The sequence below is a fragment of the Aythya fuligula genome, chromosome 7, assembly GCF_009819795.1.
Source record: "Aythya fuligula isolate bAytFul2 chromosome 7, bAytFul2.pri, whole genome shotgun sequence".
Classification (NCBI taxonomy): domain Eukaryota; kingdom Metazoa; phylum Chordata; class Aves; order Anseriformes; family Anatidae; genus Aythya; species Aythya fuligula.
Genome location: NC_045565.1, coordinates 35,276,513 through 35,292,824, shown reverse-complemented (window position 1 = coordinate 35,292,824; position 16,312 = coordinate 35,276,513). Strand labels below are relative to the sequence as shown.

General features: G+C 46.0%; 1 protein-coding gene across 4 annotated transcripts in view; it reads right to left on the bottom strand.

Annotated features, from left to right (window-relative positions):
• The window catches only part of PTPRE (protein tyrosine phosphatase receptor type E), a 91,800-nt gene extending 75,994 nt beyond the window's left edge, over positions 1-15,806 (bottom strand). For 2 of the 4 annotated variants that reach the window (XM_032190732.1, XM_032190733.1), the window contains exon 1: positions 4,522-4,741. The gene's annotated coding sequence lies outside the window, so the exon portion shown is untranslated. Of the gene's footprint in view, positions 1-4,521; positions 4,742-13,137; positions 13,160-15,730 lie in introns of those variants that run through there. The other 2 variants (XM_032190738.1, XM_032190735.1) reach the window with 2 other exon arrangements.
• Positions 15,807-16,312: the final 506 nt, after the last annotated feature.

Below are 16,312 nucleotides of genomic sequence, written 5' to 3'. Positions count from 1 at the left end.
CTGGATATGTCCTACAGGGACTTGACCTTTCTGCTTGGATGCTGCCATCCTAAGACCATCTTGCAGAAACTCAGAACCACTACTTCCTTAACACAGGAGATGAAAAACAAAAACTGGTGTAAGTTTGAGTTATTTCGGCTATTCTTCCATACAACTATCCAAAGCGAAATGGTGAACTTTGTTCCTCCTTAAGTCAGTATTTCTACTGGCTCCAGAAGCACGTCAGATGTTCATGTTTGAGGCTTGGATAAACAATCAGAAATCCAGATGCAAAACAAAATCTACCAGGGGGAGAGTGAAATGAAAATAGATAAACCTCCTTTCAACAATGGGAGATTTCACATGGAGCCTTACTATCTTCTTATACAACGAAGATAGAGTTGTACAACTCCAGGGTGAAACTGATAACAAATACCTAGCTCAAGGCTGAGGACAGGGACAGGTACTGGGACTCCCCTAGAGTCCCATGACTTCCACTGTGTACATTGCACATATTTTTTCAGAGTGAAGTCCACACGTAACAGGTTTGTTTGTTTGTTTGAATGTCAAGAGGTCTCATAATTGCATGAGTCTATAAAGCTTTTGTGAAAGCCTGTGAATACACTAAATGTGTCAGATTTCCACTTTCCTTGTCATAGAGGGTAGGGGTTCAAGGTGAAAGACTAAAACACTCCGCAGAGGCTCTTCTGATCCCCTACTTTCATTCGCTCCTTAAATAGTGGACAGTTATGCCCAATCACTGGCAGATGTCATCTGTTTTTCCATGAGGAAAGTGTCTTCTGCAACTTGATTGCCTTCAAAAGACTCAAACAAAAGGGCTTATCTCCCAGATGAGCCTTTCCATCTGATACTGGTGGTCACGTAGGCCTGCAAGGACGAATTCAACTCCCAGAAGTACAGAACCAGAAATCAATTATCACATTAGGAAGGCCTTCTCCCCTCATTTGCTCTTCTCTCCACTTGCTCCAAGGTTGAAGTGGCAGAAGGAATAGAGATGGTGCTGGGATCTGGCAGGCAGGTCCACAAACCAGCCACAGTGATGGGAATTGCCCCAAGATGGAGAGGTCCCACCGACGCCTGGCCACGGCCTCTGTGGGGCTGCGGCACAGCATCACTGCGTGTTCCTCTGCTGCATCTCTCTGGGGAGCACAAAAAATCCCCATAACTGTGATTCCCATGGAGATCCATGGGAGGGGACAGAAATAGACAGGGTCTGGGGTTAACCTCTCACTGCTTTCATCACACGAAAGCAGGACTCTGAAGATGCTGAGACGGGGGCGCGTGAGCTCAGAGCTACGCTCAGTTTGGCAGCTTCTCATCACACTGGCAGAAAAAAGAGAAACACTCAGAACCATGCCCCGGGGACTTCAGAAATGAAATGATGGCACCAACACTGAAAGCTGAGGACAATTACCAAGTCAAAAGCCTCTAATCATTACAATCCTTTTTAAATCTTTTAGAGGCAATATGCAAAATGTCTGAGTCACTTTTACTGATGGCAGTAAATACATCTGTGCATTTAGTGAAGGCACAGCAGTGGTGAGATTTCTCTCTCTTCATTCCTCCTGCATTTACTGTGAAGGCTAAGACCTCTCTGTAGCTCTTCTTCTGCAAAACCTACGTTTGCCAACAAGATTTCTTCAGTTTTGTGGCAAATTATGTACGTGATCACAAGAAAGGATTTTGTCATTTCCTATGTGACAGCTATCCTTGTTCCTCTAACAAACAAGCAATATAGGTATCTCTTTCTTACCACAGATGATCACTTCATGCTTTAGTAAAAACATTTAAGGAAGCTCCTGTGTGACCTGTCTCCACCAGGCTGCCAGCAGAGCCACACTCAGCTCCCCAAATTACCTAGGCATAGATTCAAAAGGGAACAGCCCAGTGTACCACAACATTAACGTAGATGCCCCCAGCTCCTGAACACCATACAGAGATGTACACAATATCACATTATGTCCACATATATCATATGCTTTGCTCACAATAACAGCAAGTGGTTTATTTCAGGTATAGCAGAAGTGCTGCTGACTGCACAGCCCATGTTGGTTAGCGGCTTGTCCTTGAGAACAGCCAGCCACTGAAGTTCACTCATCGAGAACACGCAGTAAGTTTGTTCCGTTATGCAGAAACATTGCAAAAGGAGAAAGAAAGTGCAGAAATTTTCTGGAAATGCTGACAGCAAACCCAACAGCTGAGCTGACACAGAGCCTTGCTCAGACACAGCCACGCACAGTAACCGCTGCTCAGTGGTCCCAACAAGAAAGTTATTCCTTCTGTTGTCCAAACAACCCTGGAAACACCCCAGTTCTAACAAATTGGACACAAACAACATCAAACTGGATGTCTGCACTGCACTGGGGCCAGGCCTGCAACAGCGAGGGGAGGCCCCTGCTCTGCACCCACCCGCAGCACCCCTTGCATCCCCTCACATTCAACATTTCCAACTACTTCGGTTCCAGCTAGATTAACAACACAGTTTGTCTCAGTAACAAACTCCCTCATTATCAGGGAGTGTAGTGATAAAGCACAGATTAATTGTTTTAAACTAAAAAAAGGGCAGGTTTAGATTAGATATTTGGAAGAAATTCCTTCCTCAGAGGGCAGTGAAGATTTAGGCACAGAGGGACGGGGACTGCCTGCGGAAAAAAGGTCAGAGAAGGGTGTTAGAAGGTAAGCATGGGCACTGCAGCAAGGTGTTTTTCCCTTGCTTTCACTTTTCCCATTTCCTTTGGCTGTTTCAGAGCCTTTATCCCCACGTGGGGACCTGGAACAGTAATGGCAAGTTATCAGGAAACAATGCTTTAAAATAGTTTTAAACACATGGAATAATTATTCAAAGGGTGGAAGGAGCAACAGTCTGGATTCAAGCTTCTGGACCACAAGTTGACCACACAGTTTTTGTTCCCTTTACAAACCAAAACTACGAAGGCTCCTGGTTCATTTAGACACAAGTGAAAGATTTGGGAAAAAATTTGAAAGACTTCATATTATCTGGACAAAACTCAGGGGCTGACACTCAGGACACTCTCACACAAAGTCTATCATCTAATGCCATACTCAGAGGCTCCCTCCTGCAATGCCATTTATTTCAAGAATTTATATCCTTTTTTACTTTCATTTTACCTTCTGGCACGACACTAAATCTATATTAGTTGGTTTGATCTGTGATGAGAATTAATGTTTGCTGAACTTCCCAGATACAATGGTACACCACCAGCAGATTAGCTACTTTGGCATTCAAATAATAACCTGCATATTAAATTAAAAAAAGAGAAAGATGAGGGATAGAGGAATCAGACGCATTTCTAAAATAAGGAAAGTTAGGTGTCCATTTGGAATTTTCCGTGATTGCTCAGGATATCAGGTCAGACTTATTAAAAGCTATTTAAAAAAAAAAATATGTCCCAGAGGCCTAATACCAATATCCTTTCTCCATTGTCCTGACTTTGTTTGCTTGGAAACAAAGAACACACATGATTCTGGCATACCAGAAACCTTATAAACAAGATCATGTGCCCATTCCTATTACAGAAAGACATGACAGTGTAAACACAGTCAATACCTGCTTGTGTGACTTGGGGGAAAAAAAAAAAAAAGAAACAACAACGGCTGACACATAATCCAGACACAACACGGGCTGTGGGGATTCGGTTCAGAAAAAGCTCTTGTTTTGGGACCCTGAAGCTTTTTGGAATTGCTACCATAAACATCTTCTTTGCTTGATCATTTAATTTGACCATAATTAAATAGACAAAAAAAAAAGTGTAGGTTACTGTCCCAACAAACAGCAACCAATTATCACTGCTTACTATCCTGGCACATCAGCTTGAATCTGACTATGTATTTACCACAAATCAAGTATGAAATGATTTAAATGACACAGTATTTCACAAATTCATATTACCAAACAGCATGTGTTGCAATTAAAAGAGTTGTAGTATTTAAAAACTGATCAAAAAATAGATATGTGATGCAAGCATTTGTATGTTTCCAGGGAGACCTAAAAAGCTAGGAAACCATAAAGGAAGAAGAACCTGTTGGTCTTTAAAGGTTTCCAGAGGAGTTCTTAAATATCTAGTTAAAGATTTGTTTCCTTTCTGAAAATTTACAAAAATATTTAATAGATTCTGATAATGTATTGGCTGCTGTCCAACTGCTGCAAGTCCCTGAGCAGCAAACCCTAGCATGTCATCAGTTGTCAAAAATTGCAGCATTTCTTGCAATTTGTACATATTGTAATCTAACTATTGATTTTATACACTGAAACTGGCCAAAAAGTTCCCCTTTCCTTCTGTTTTGAATCACAATAATATTTTGAAACTGCATTTCTTAGATACAATACATCAATGCACATATAATCAGTACAGTATTAGGAAAACAGACAAGTGCTAGGAGGGATTTGTATAGAAAGCATTATGTCCAAGACTCCCAACGTAGTGAGTCTTTAAAAAAATACTAGTTTAAAAAAACCCAACAACATAAAAATAAAAACAATAACAAAAAAACACAACTCACTTGTGAGGAAGGGCAAAGCACGGCCATAAAGCCCGGGCAGAGAAGAGCTGCTGTCACCTGCAGGGACTTCCCTACACCCCTGCCTCGCTGTTGGCAGGATGAAAGAAATTGTTGCTGAGCGCAGTTATTTTTCTCAAGCTTTGTTCTGTCCCAGAGGAAAATTCGAGTTTCTATGCCCAGATAAAGATTGCTGTCAGCCCCTTGAATCAGCCAGCATGAATAGCTCCAGTGTTAGGCACTGCGTGACGGGGAAGCTCCAGCGCCAGCACAGTGCTCAAAACAACGGGGTTTTGTGGTTCCTCACATTAGGGTTGAGCACCAGCCTACCACACAGCAGCAGATGTGCTTTTATCACCTCTGCTAAAAAAAACAAAAACTCAAATAAATAGAATAGGTTTTGGATTTTTTTTATTTTTTATTTTTTACAGTCAGCTTTTTTTGCTTCGTTCTCGCGTTCACTTGAATCCCTAAGCAACCTGAAATACTGCAACTGCCACAGCCATGGAGCATCCCAAAACGAAATGCAATCAGAAAATGTGCTTACCTATGTGAAAGCTACAACATGCCCAGATTCAACTCATTAAAAAAAATAAATTAAAAATATGATGTTTGATTTTGCCATAAAAATCTTCTTCACATCAAGTCTTTTATGCACATAAGGATACATTTGCAAGGTATTCAGATTTTTCATACTCAACGCTGAAACAGGAAAGCCCATTAGTAATCACTTTTGCGGCAACTTTTTTTTTTTTTTCAGCTATTTTTTACTGAAACTGTTAGTCTGATACTGGTCTAGCAGTATAGGTCTTTATACAGGTCTTATGAACTATTGGCGAAGGAAGCAGCAATTTCCCAGGGACACTACTTGCTGTCCAATGGCTGGGGAAAAAATAAAAATAATAATAATTAAAAAGAAAACAACACTCCATTTGAATTTCTTTTAGCTGTAAGGAAAAGAAAATCATTACAAATGCGCAGACACATATGAAATGGACATTACCCAACATTCAGACTTAAGCAGTTAATCTCCCCAAGCTTCCTCCATCAGTCAGGGACTGGGCAGGAGCCTGCTGCAGGTGCCCGAGCTGCCTCACAGAAAAGCCTCTTCAAAGACTGAAGGGAGAGTTTAAGGCAGGCAGCTTGCTAGTTTGTGGGTTTAGTGCTGGGTGGTGCACATACCAAAGTTTATAAACTGGAAAATACAAGCTTTTAAAATTCCAGTAATACTAAAATAGCAATATATCTGGCTTCCTGGGGGCTTCAATTATGCAGCATTCGCAAATGGTTTCCATCCTGATCATGGCAAAAGCAGTGCCCTCAGAGCACAGTCAGTGCGAACACACATTTCTTATACATGTAACAGAGAGCAGTGTGTGTACAGACACACCGAGGAACAATATCCTTGCTCCAGCCTGAGCTCCAACTGCATGGGTGTGAAACCTTTTAATTCAGCACTTCTCCACCAAATTTCAATGTGTTCACCATTTAAAAGGATAGCAGATGAACCTAATCATTAAGGCAAGAAGCATCATAAAACAGGCTTGTCATTCTTGGCAGGACAAGCCTTGTAGGCGTTTTTTTTTTTTTTTTTGTTTTTAAGAACAAAATATAGTAAAAACAATGTTCCTAAGTTTACTTTTATAAAAGGAATGTTCTCGAAGTGGTCCTACAAGAACATTTCCTAACATAACTATTACCACATGATGCCAGTCTGCCTGCCCACCATTCTTACCAGCCCCTTTTTCTTGGCCATATTAATGCACACCTCCAGAGAACAGCAAGCGAGGAGGCTCTGCTGGTTTCTGTAATGCAGCCCAGGTACTTGAAAACCACTTGAGCCATGTCACGCCCTTACCCTGTCTGTGACAGTGACCGCGCTCCCCTTATCAGCCACACAATCACAGGGCTGTCTTCTGTGGACAGCTGTTACAGGGTTTATCAACAAATGCACAAGCCCAGGAATGCAGATGAGGTGCAGCTACTCACTTATTCACTTCCAGGCAGGGTGTACACATTTTAGGGGAAATAACCATCATGCGTCTGAGTCACTGACAGCTTCAGAAAAAATATTTTGCAAGCAGCTTAGTTAAAAAAAATAATAATAAAAAAAAAAAAAGCCAAGCCTAGTGGATCCACTGAGCGATGAGGATGTTAAATACAAGCTGCACAAGCTGAGATGCAGCAGGGTGGAGGGCAGCAGGACGGGGCATGGCACAGCTCCGCAGGAGAGCCGCACCAGCAGCACCACCATTGCTGTGTGCTGAGCTGTAAGAACAAACAAATCCAACCTTCCAGCCGACCTCTGGGCAGGAACATCGCCAGTGAAGAGGTTAAGAGCTGCCCAAAGCATTGCTGGAGAGCTACAGGGATATGCACCAGGACATTACGCAGAGCAGGGGAGTCTGCAGGTGTTGGACAAGGAGACAATGTTCCACAGAAGCCATTAAACTTAGGACTTGGAAACAGATTTAAAAGCAGGTATCAAGGGAAAAAAAGCTTTGCATACACCTCTGAAAACTGGTACACAGCTGTGAGTAGGCTTCTAGCCTAAAACCTAATAAAACACTGCCTTCCCCCCCCCCCTCACCAGAGGCATGCTGTGCAGCCCTGCAGGCCAGCCCCTTCCTTTCCCACGCTCCAGCAGCGGTTCTGCCTCCAGCCTCCAGTGACAGCAGTGTCACTGCATGGCACCCAGCCACAGCCCTGCTCCTCAGGGCAGCTGGGACAAAGCTGGGGATGCTCTGGCCCCTAACGACATTATATTGCTTATAGGGGCAGAGCAGTTGGGCTCAAGAGAGGACAGGGCGCAGCAGAGCACAGCCGGACAGGACGGGAGCAGTGGGTTCCTCCTCATCCACCTGCCAAGTACCCCGACATGAGTTTCATCTCCAAAATCACCGAGGCGATTCAGGCTCTTACCTTGCCACAGTGGTTAAGGTAAGTAAATGCACCTCAAAAGCCAGAAGGGTTTCCTTCTTGCTAATCTATTTCTAGATGAGCAAGCACTGCCTGCCCTTGATCTCATTTTGCAAGCAGGATAAATTATCCGATAAAAAAAAAAAAAAAAATTACAGCCCTCCCACCAGAGGGAATTTTCTAATATAATCTTCTCTCTCCTTTCAGCATTTCATCACCAGCTATCTTTAAGTCCAATTTGAATACAAGTACAGCAAAAGCATTCTTAAAATCTATCTTGAGCTCCGCCAGCATCCTGAAGCATCCACCGCGGAAAACATCAGTGCTGTGGTGGTGGCTGAAGACAGCAGCACCTCTCAGCAACCCTGCACTGCTCCCCCTGAGCCCTCCCCACATCTCAGTTCTTTTACACGGTCCCCAAAGAGGAACAGAAGGTACCCCCCCAGTGACCACAAAAGCTATGAAAATAGCAGCAGCTAAATATCATCCAGAAAGTGAAACGGCTCCCAGAGATGCTGGTGGTGCACGCAAGACTCTCCGATTCCTTTAGCAGTGACACAGACACATTGCAAAGCAGTGTGACAACAATGTGAGTCGTCTCCTTGCACCTCCCTGCCTGTAGGATCACTAAAAACAAACAAAAACACAGAAGGGTTTGGAGTAATTGGGGAAAAAACCTCTCTCCTGCAGATACTGTGATGTGAAAGAGACTGGTAGATAAAGACAGAATAAAGGAAAGAAACACAAAAACCCACCAAAATCGAAAAGTGCATGATTAACCTGCTAAAATCTCTTCCATTTAAATGTGACATTGCCAGAGGAAAAAGCAGGATGTAGACCCACTGGCAGGGCAAACAGCAGCAGCACGCTATCAGGACTAAGCTTGAAGATTTTATTTGCACACAGAAGTAATTCTAGACAAAATGTGTAATTTCTTCTGGAAGGCATTAAGCTTTCATTTCAAATAAAGAACTGCTAACCAAGGGCCTTTAGAAATGTAAAACAGCATTTACAGATAAAGTGTTGAGGGTTCAGTGATTTTTAAAGGAAATTATGTAAGTTTCTTCCTCTGAAGATCTTGGTAAATGAGGCTCAATTTCAGGGGCAAATAGTTTGATCCAATGCAGCAGTTTTCAACCTTTTTCAAAACAAATTGCAACTTATACTCCCAAGTTACATGCATGCAACTTAAATTACTTTGCCATTTTGTTAGTTAAAAACATTCAGAAAGAAAAAAAAATGAAGGATGTGACTGCTCAGAGCTTTCCTGTGCATCGCTCTGTATTTGCAGCCAGGTGCCTGTGTTAAACAGAGAGGGGCTTGCAGCAGACTAGGAGTGTCTCTCCTTGGAAATCATCACCTGATATGACAGCCCCAATTATCTCAACACCACATCGTCGTACATTTGTTTTTAACAGTTTAAACTAACTAATGCAAATAGGTCGCTATTTGAATACAGGTCCCTGTTTCCACCTTTTCCTCCTCTTCCTGCCTTCCCAGAAATACTGAAGTCACCACAAGTCCCTCTCCCAAAGGTTCTGCTGGGAACCAGGGAGGTGCCACAGGGGACAGCTTAGCCTGTGAAAACCAGACTGGAACAAAGTGTTGTACCCGTGGCCTTGAAATGTGCCCACAGCTGGGGTTTTAAATTAGCTTTTCAAGACCAATCAGCACACATGTAATTTAAAAGCAATTTGAAGCAGCAAGCTAGGTAGTTTAACTTCAAATTAATGAGCTTTTGACAACTGCAAACAAAATGATAATGTGGATCCATTTAAACTGATCCCTATATTTAACAGGAAAAGTGTATATCATTTTCACTTGGTTATACAAAGGCTTTTCTTCTGCATTCTGAAAGCTGTTTAACCATCATCTAGCTCTCGGTAGCAAATTGCAAACTTTGCCCAGTTGTACAAGATCAGCAGGATGGAACGCGGCAGATATTCAGTTTTTCAACATTTTTTTTTTCCAATTTTTAAGAGACATTGTGCAATGTAATTAAATACGCCCATGAAATACAGATCTAAATTAAATAACTCAGAAAGCGTCTGAGACATCCAATCCCTGAGAACACAGGATACAAGCAGTGGTCATTGCTTGTTTGAATCAATACTCCAGTACTCGGGAAAAGCACCGTGCTGTAGCTCAAGCAATAGACAACAGACAACAGCAGAAACTAAGGCAAAGACAAATAATGATCAAAGGACAAGCAGCAAAGAGGATAAGATTAAAGGAGAAATGACACGATGAAAATGTAATTTACTAAGAGAAACAGTACATGAGGTGAAGGAAGGGTTAATGCATTGATTTGTTTTGGATAAAGACAGGTTTTGTTACTTTGCTTGTTTGTTTATTAAATTCTGCTATTAGTTTGGAACTCTGTTATGAAAACAGCTACACGGGAAGAAACAAGCATGTGGAGCACTAAGATCTTTTAAGAAAAACAGTAATTTGGGTACAACTTGGCAGATTCAAACTCCTAACAAAGCTTTACAGCACTGTAAGCTTAAAAAGTTAAAAAATTAAAAAGGCTTAAAAAGTGCAGCTGAAGCATACTAGGAAGTGGCAGCAGACCCAGTACTAGAGTTAGGCAGGTTACAAAATAAGTCATGTTACAAAAATAATGTCCTCATAAGTTACAGTAAATTCTTGGTGGAGTTCACACGCAGACATGCTTCTGAACTGCCACACTGTGCCAAAAATAAGTTAAAAGCCAGAAAAATTGGTTGAAAAGAGAATTGGCCTTCTAAGAAAATGAGGACTGCGCTGGAGGCAAATAATGACAGCTCTTAGTAAGGAAATATTTGCAAGTAGTTGATGGTCTTCAACCACAAGTTCTCACAGTTGGCTTCCAGTGTTGATCACAAGGTCTTTCTGTCACTGGTCAAACCCTCATCCTTGATTTCTGATCAACATTTTCGTTAAAAGCAGCAAGGGAGGTGGCAAATTCTGCGAGCAAGTGACAAGATAAGTGGCATGGTTTAATGGTGAACCTGGCAGGGCTAGGTTAAAGGTTTGGACTGGATGATCTTGGAGGTCTTTTCCAACTTGAATGATTCTATGATTCAAAAATGGATTATAAAACCTAAGATCTAGATTCTATAACAGATCCTGCAGATACAGCAGGAAGGTCACAGAGCGCAGCCCCATGCCAGGACCACCTAAACAAGGCAGCAGCAGACCACGGGGTGCTGTGACCTTCAGGTTGCAGGACCACAGGCCCTGGAAGTAGAACCCCTGTACAACCCGACCAAACTTATGTCCTTGGTGAAATGCACATTACAGCACATCCATGGGAGAGTGAGTGACATTTATGAGCCCCACGCTCCCACAACTCATCTCAGTCTGATTATTCTGGCAGATAACACTGGGCTGGTCTTGGGTTAGTGCATTGCAAGGGGCACTGCCATGAACTGCAGCAGCTTTCCGTTTTACTCAAGCTTTCTTTAATCGCTACATCAGTTGAAAGAGATGGCAATTTTACTGAAAAGGAAGAAAACTCAAGAGCTACAACTAAATTAAAACCCAACCATCAGAAAACAGGAAACTCGCTTGTATCAGAGCACTGAGATTATCATGAATAGATAGTTGCATATTTCTTTCTAAATTATCTTCTAATCCTTCCTAGAGCAACCAAACCTAGAGGTTGGGAGGAAACCTCTTCAGTCATCTAACTGTGGTTTAGGCAGAGAAGTTTGTCCTCCAATTTACCTAAGTGTTCTGCTTATCTTAACCAACACGGGTATCACAAGTTTTACTAACTTCCATTGTGAACCTTCTGCAATTTCTCTTATTTGCTTTTACCTAAAAATTCATACTGCTGTTTATCCAAAGCTTTGCCCAGACTGCATCCTTCCTGGTGATTCCTGACGTAGCTGTACCCGTGTAGGTGTGCGGTGCTCAGCGGTGCAGTGGGTGCAGGTTCCCCTAGGCATTTGGTCACGAGGCACCCATCTCCTGCACAGCCACACATCACTCATTTTATAGTTTGCATCTCACCTCACCTCCACCTAATTTACACTTTTGTTTCTACCTGTTCAGATCCCTTATTCTTACTGATGATTATCACTTTACAGTCAAAAAAATGGAGATCTATGATAATCAAAGTTTTAAGGCCTGAACTCTCTTTACAGCTGAGATTAAAAGGGACAGAGAAATCCACAGCTGAGTCATGCCATGAGTTCCTGTAACAATAAAATGCCACTGCAAGCAATAACCAACCCCAATAAATTTATTTCCACTTTTGTTTCTTCTCTTGGCCAGATTACACCCTTGATAACAGACAGGACTGTTGCCCTAGATCTCTGTGCCCAGATCCTTTTACTTTGCCGTTTCAGCAGTGAGGCAATAGGAGTCAAAGGCAGAAGGGCATTTTTAGGGCATTGCTGTATCCCTCAGACTGTCAGCAGATGTACTCAGCAGGCTGAGAAGCTAAAAGACTGGTTTTCAGCTCACTCCCCACAACCTGGGAAAAGCGCAGCACCCAGGGACACGCAGCAGGCATCCAGGCTCTCCTGCAGCACCTCACCTAGCGAGGCCACCTGGCTGGCCCTGCTGTCTGTGGAAGAGCATAAAAGTAGAAAAAACAGCCTTTAACTGCACTCCTGTTCAGGGAGCTGTCCCACTGCAGGTGATCCGCTGGCTGGCTCGCTGTGAAAGAGAAATCTGAGCATGCTGCAATTCAAAATCCAGTGCGAGGTATCAGCCTTGCTTATCAGCAAGGAAATCTCCCGTCCATTCTGCCCTCTCCCACAGGCACCCTCTGCAGACAACCCGGTACGTTTTGGCAGGTGAGAGGATTAACTGATGGAATCATTACACCTGCCGAAAGCCGACTGAATTAAAAACACAACACTATAAGACATACCTTAAAAATAGGTTCCATACTGTGAGTTACTCAGAAAAAAATAAATCCTGTACAAATACTTCAATAAATTGCTGGTGCAGGGTTTCTCCTAATCTCTGCCTTACCAGCATCTCACTGCAGCTCTGAATCACACAATTCTCCCAGTCTGTCTTGTTTAAGACATCTACATGTCAGCAAAAAGTTTGGAATAAATAGGAACATTATTTTTTTTTTAATACAACCCTTATACTTATAGAATTTGGGACTATAGAATACTTATTATTAGCCAGGACAGACTACACCTGGATAAAACGTTGCGCAGAAGGGCACAGGCAATGAGGAAAAATAGAAGATTTCCACGAGGAGAGCTGCAGAAAGCCTGCGTGTAGCAGCCCGGTGGCTCCAGCCACTTTTCATTCAGCCTGAATTCTGCTGCATCACATCAGCTCCGGCAGTGTCTGAATCCCTCTCCCAGACTGTTCGCACCCCACAAGACGAGCAGTGCACGCAGGCGACCACGCACTCAGCTCCGCAGCGAAGGCGCGATTCACAACTCCTCAATAACGCATCCGTTCAATGTACGGCGCTCTTGATTGAGGGAAACCACAGTGTATTTTAGGTTACGGGAGCCTCTGTTTTCCTTATATTGTATTGAAACCAGCACCAAAAAGCCCCACGGCCTGGGAGCCGCCTCCGAGCTGTGTGTGTGGGGCGTGAACAGGGGTTGAGCCCCCAGCCCGCGCCCCCTGCTCTCGGGGCTGTTCTCGCTGCACTGTTCATGCAGCTGTTTGCAAACGAGTATTTCCCTAAAAGGCAGCCTGACAGCCCAGGATCTGGCTAAACCACATGTTTACCTCAGAAATCAGACACACCGCTGGACAGCCGGCCTTCCATTTTAAGCAGGCAGCAGTTCCTCACGCATCTCCCCGTCTGCCTCAAACACGTCACTCTTGATAACCCTGACGGAGCTCCCAAGAGTCCTTTCCAGGAGCTGCTTTTCAATAAACTCACACATGTACCAGCACGCTGAGCAGTCTCTCCTCCTTGCTCATCAGCATCACCCTCTGAGGGCTTGGTGCCCTGCTGGGGCTGCCGGGTTCCCCCACTCCCCAGGCAGCAACACAGCCCGATCTGTCCCCTCCCTGATGACCTCCTGATGTGGGTGGATCAGCACCTTCTGGCAAAACGTGGCTTTTTGGAAACTGCTTGCACTGAGAAGTTTTCATGGTACTTCAGACAGAGCCATCCAGCTTGGTGCTGCTACATAACGACACGGCTTTTCCACCGAGCCACAAATGAAGATAAGTGAGCTGCTACAACTTCCAGACACGGGCTCTCGCTGGTGTTAAGCCCTACCACAAATCCATGCTGAAGATTATTTTGGAAACGGCTTGAAATACAGCATTGTATTTACAAAATGACACACTCAGAGGAGATACAAACGTAATCCTCAGACTCTGCGCAGCTGAACAGCTCCTGCAGAACCGCAGCCCAGTATGGCAAACGCTGAAGGTTGCTTTTCATTTATACACAACGTTTGGCATCGTGCACACCTTACAGCACTTGCCTCGGCTTGTTTTTATTCCTTGCTGTAGTACAAGTGATCTGCTCAGGGATCCTGCTGGACACCCACATGTGACAGCGCAGGAGGAAGGTGTTATGCCAAGTGCCCAGACCAGGGCCGCCCAGCTCATGGCCATATCGGGCCATTTCGGGCCACCCGGTGCATTTCTGACACCATCAGTGGACTGCCTAAAACAAGACCCAGGAAGGCAACAGGGGGCAGGGGCAGAAAAAGAGAGCCAAGGAAAGCTGGGGTTCAAGATGGGAACTCTAGACAGACAGAAAGCACACAGATAAGCATAAATGTATGAAGTGAAAAGGAGGAAAAGAAACAAGATACAAAAGCAAACAAGGACCCAAATGTGCTAAAATTGTCAGCATCACACCTGCACTTCACAGGCTCAGGATAAATTACTGCAGTCCACACATCACAGTCACACTGACTGAGGTATATGGTTTTATTAAAGGTGTCTGGGGCATTGGAAGCTTTCAGTGTTTGTTTTTTACCTGGAAAAATACATTAAATACGTTTAGGAACACAGCATATGTTACTTAAACACAGCCAACGAGGACGGCTGGTGCGACAGAGCACAGCGCCTGCACAACTCTTTAATTTGTAAGCAAAGACAAAGCAAATTAAAGGAATCGCAGACTACGCCCATGTCCTTTTGTTTCTCCCATCATTTTCTCTGCCTTCTCCCACATTTCTACAATAATTGATTTGGTCACTTGAGCAATCAAGTGCCTTGAGCTCAGCTCCCCTCTGCTCACCCACGCACAGAGCTACCTGTGCTCGCCCACTCCCCACCTGCCCAGTAGGGCACAGGAGCCAGCCCTGGCTCCAAATCATCACCCTGGCAGCATCAGGGCCAGGACCAGGAACAAACTGGGAAACTAACACGCCCCCGGGCCAGGAGAGCTCCCATGTACCCACAGAAAGGTCCCTGCAAAATGACATCGCCAGTTTCCAGCTGAATGCCATGAATTGCCACCAAAAGTTAATCCCTGTGTTCATTTTTACAGTCCCCTAACGCACAGAATATCACCGTGCAAACAGCAGGATTTCCCAAGGTATGGTATTTCCCAATTTGTAACATTCCTCATTTCTCAGTCCCTCTCTGTCTCCTTCCCAAGTTTTCTCACGGAGCTTGTAACACCTCGGGGAAGGAAGCGGGGTGAGCAATGTCATTCCTCCCAAGCTGCCAGCCCCGACACCGCGCGGATCAGAGGCAGGCAGCGGTTCAGCAGCCCCGCAGCATCACGCACAGCACCCAAGTCCTCCGAAATAGGCAGAAGGAGAGGGACCTCAGGAAAATGGCACTCAGGGCTCCCCTCTTCTCATTACACACCGCCGGTCGGGTTCACAGCAGGCACCCCACGACCCGCAGGGCACAAACGCGACACCGGCTCCTTAGGGGAGCCAGCTGAGAGTTGCCCTTGCCTTGCTCCCTTGGAGGCTCAGCTGCGTTTTCCGAGCGTGTGAAGCAAAACCACGAGCAGGAGAAAAACCACGAGCAGGGGAGGAGAAGCCGCAAAACCCCCCCGCTTTGGGGCAGCGCTCCAGGATCATTGCCATCCCAGCCCCGTGCGAGCCCTCCCCGCGGGCTGCACCCACAAACTTCTCGGGCGGAGAGCACGGACCCCGTGCGGGGGGGGGGGGGGGCCCGCACATCCCCAGCACCCAGCCCCGACCCCCCCGGCCCGGCCCCGAGCCCCCCGCGGACACGCGTGGGGAGAGCGCAACGGGGATGGGGACCCCCAGCGCGCTGCCCCACAGCCGGGGGGGGCTCCGGGCTCCATCCTCCCGGCTCCCCGGTCCCTGCTCCTTGCTCCCCGGTCCCTGATTTCCCCCCCCAACCCCTCGCCCCCCCCGGCCCCGCTCACCCTCGGGCTCTCTCTCGCCCCCCGCCGCCGCGGCGGCGGCTCGGTTGGGCCGCCCTGGCGCTCTCCGGCTCGAGGCGGCGGCAGCCAGGCAGGAAATTTTTTTCCTCCTCCTCCTCCTCCTCCGCCACCTCCTCCTCCTCCTCCTCCTCCCCTCGGCACCGAGCGGCCGCGGAGCCGCCTGGCGGCCACGGCCCGCATCGGCCGCCCGGGGGGGCTCCGAGCCTCGCCCCAGCCCCGGCTGGTTCCTGGGGGACCGGGGGAGCCCTCATCCAGCCCCCATCCCGCAACCCCCAAAGGGGGCTTCGTGGGGTCACCCCCCTGCCTGCCGAGGGATGCCGGCGCCCAGCGGGTCGGCCCTGCTGCCCGAGCATCTCCGAGCATCTCTGAGCATCTCCCTCCTCCCTGCAGGGGCTGCGGGCACGGCTGGGTGCTCGCCTCCAACCGGGGTTTGGCCCCAGACCTCCTTTCCCCAGGGCTCTGCTGGGGTATGGCTCAAGGGGACCTGAGCATCCACCGGGCTTCAGACGCAGGTCCCCACCGCCAGCCTCTCCCTATCACTAACAGGGCATGGGGTGGCCACCA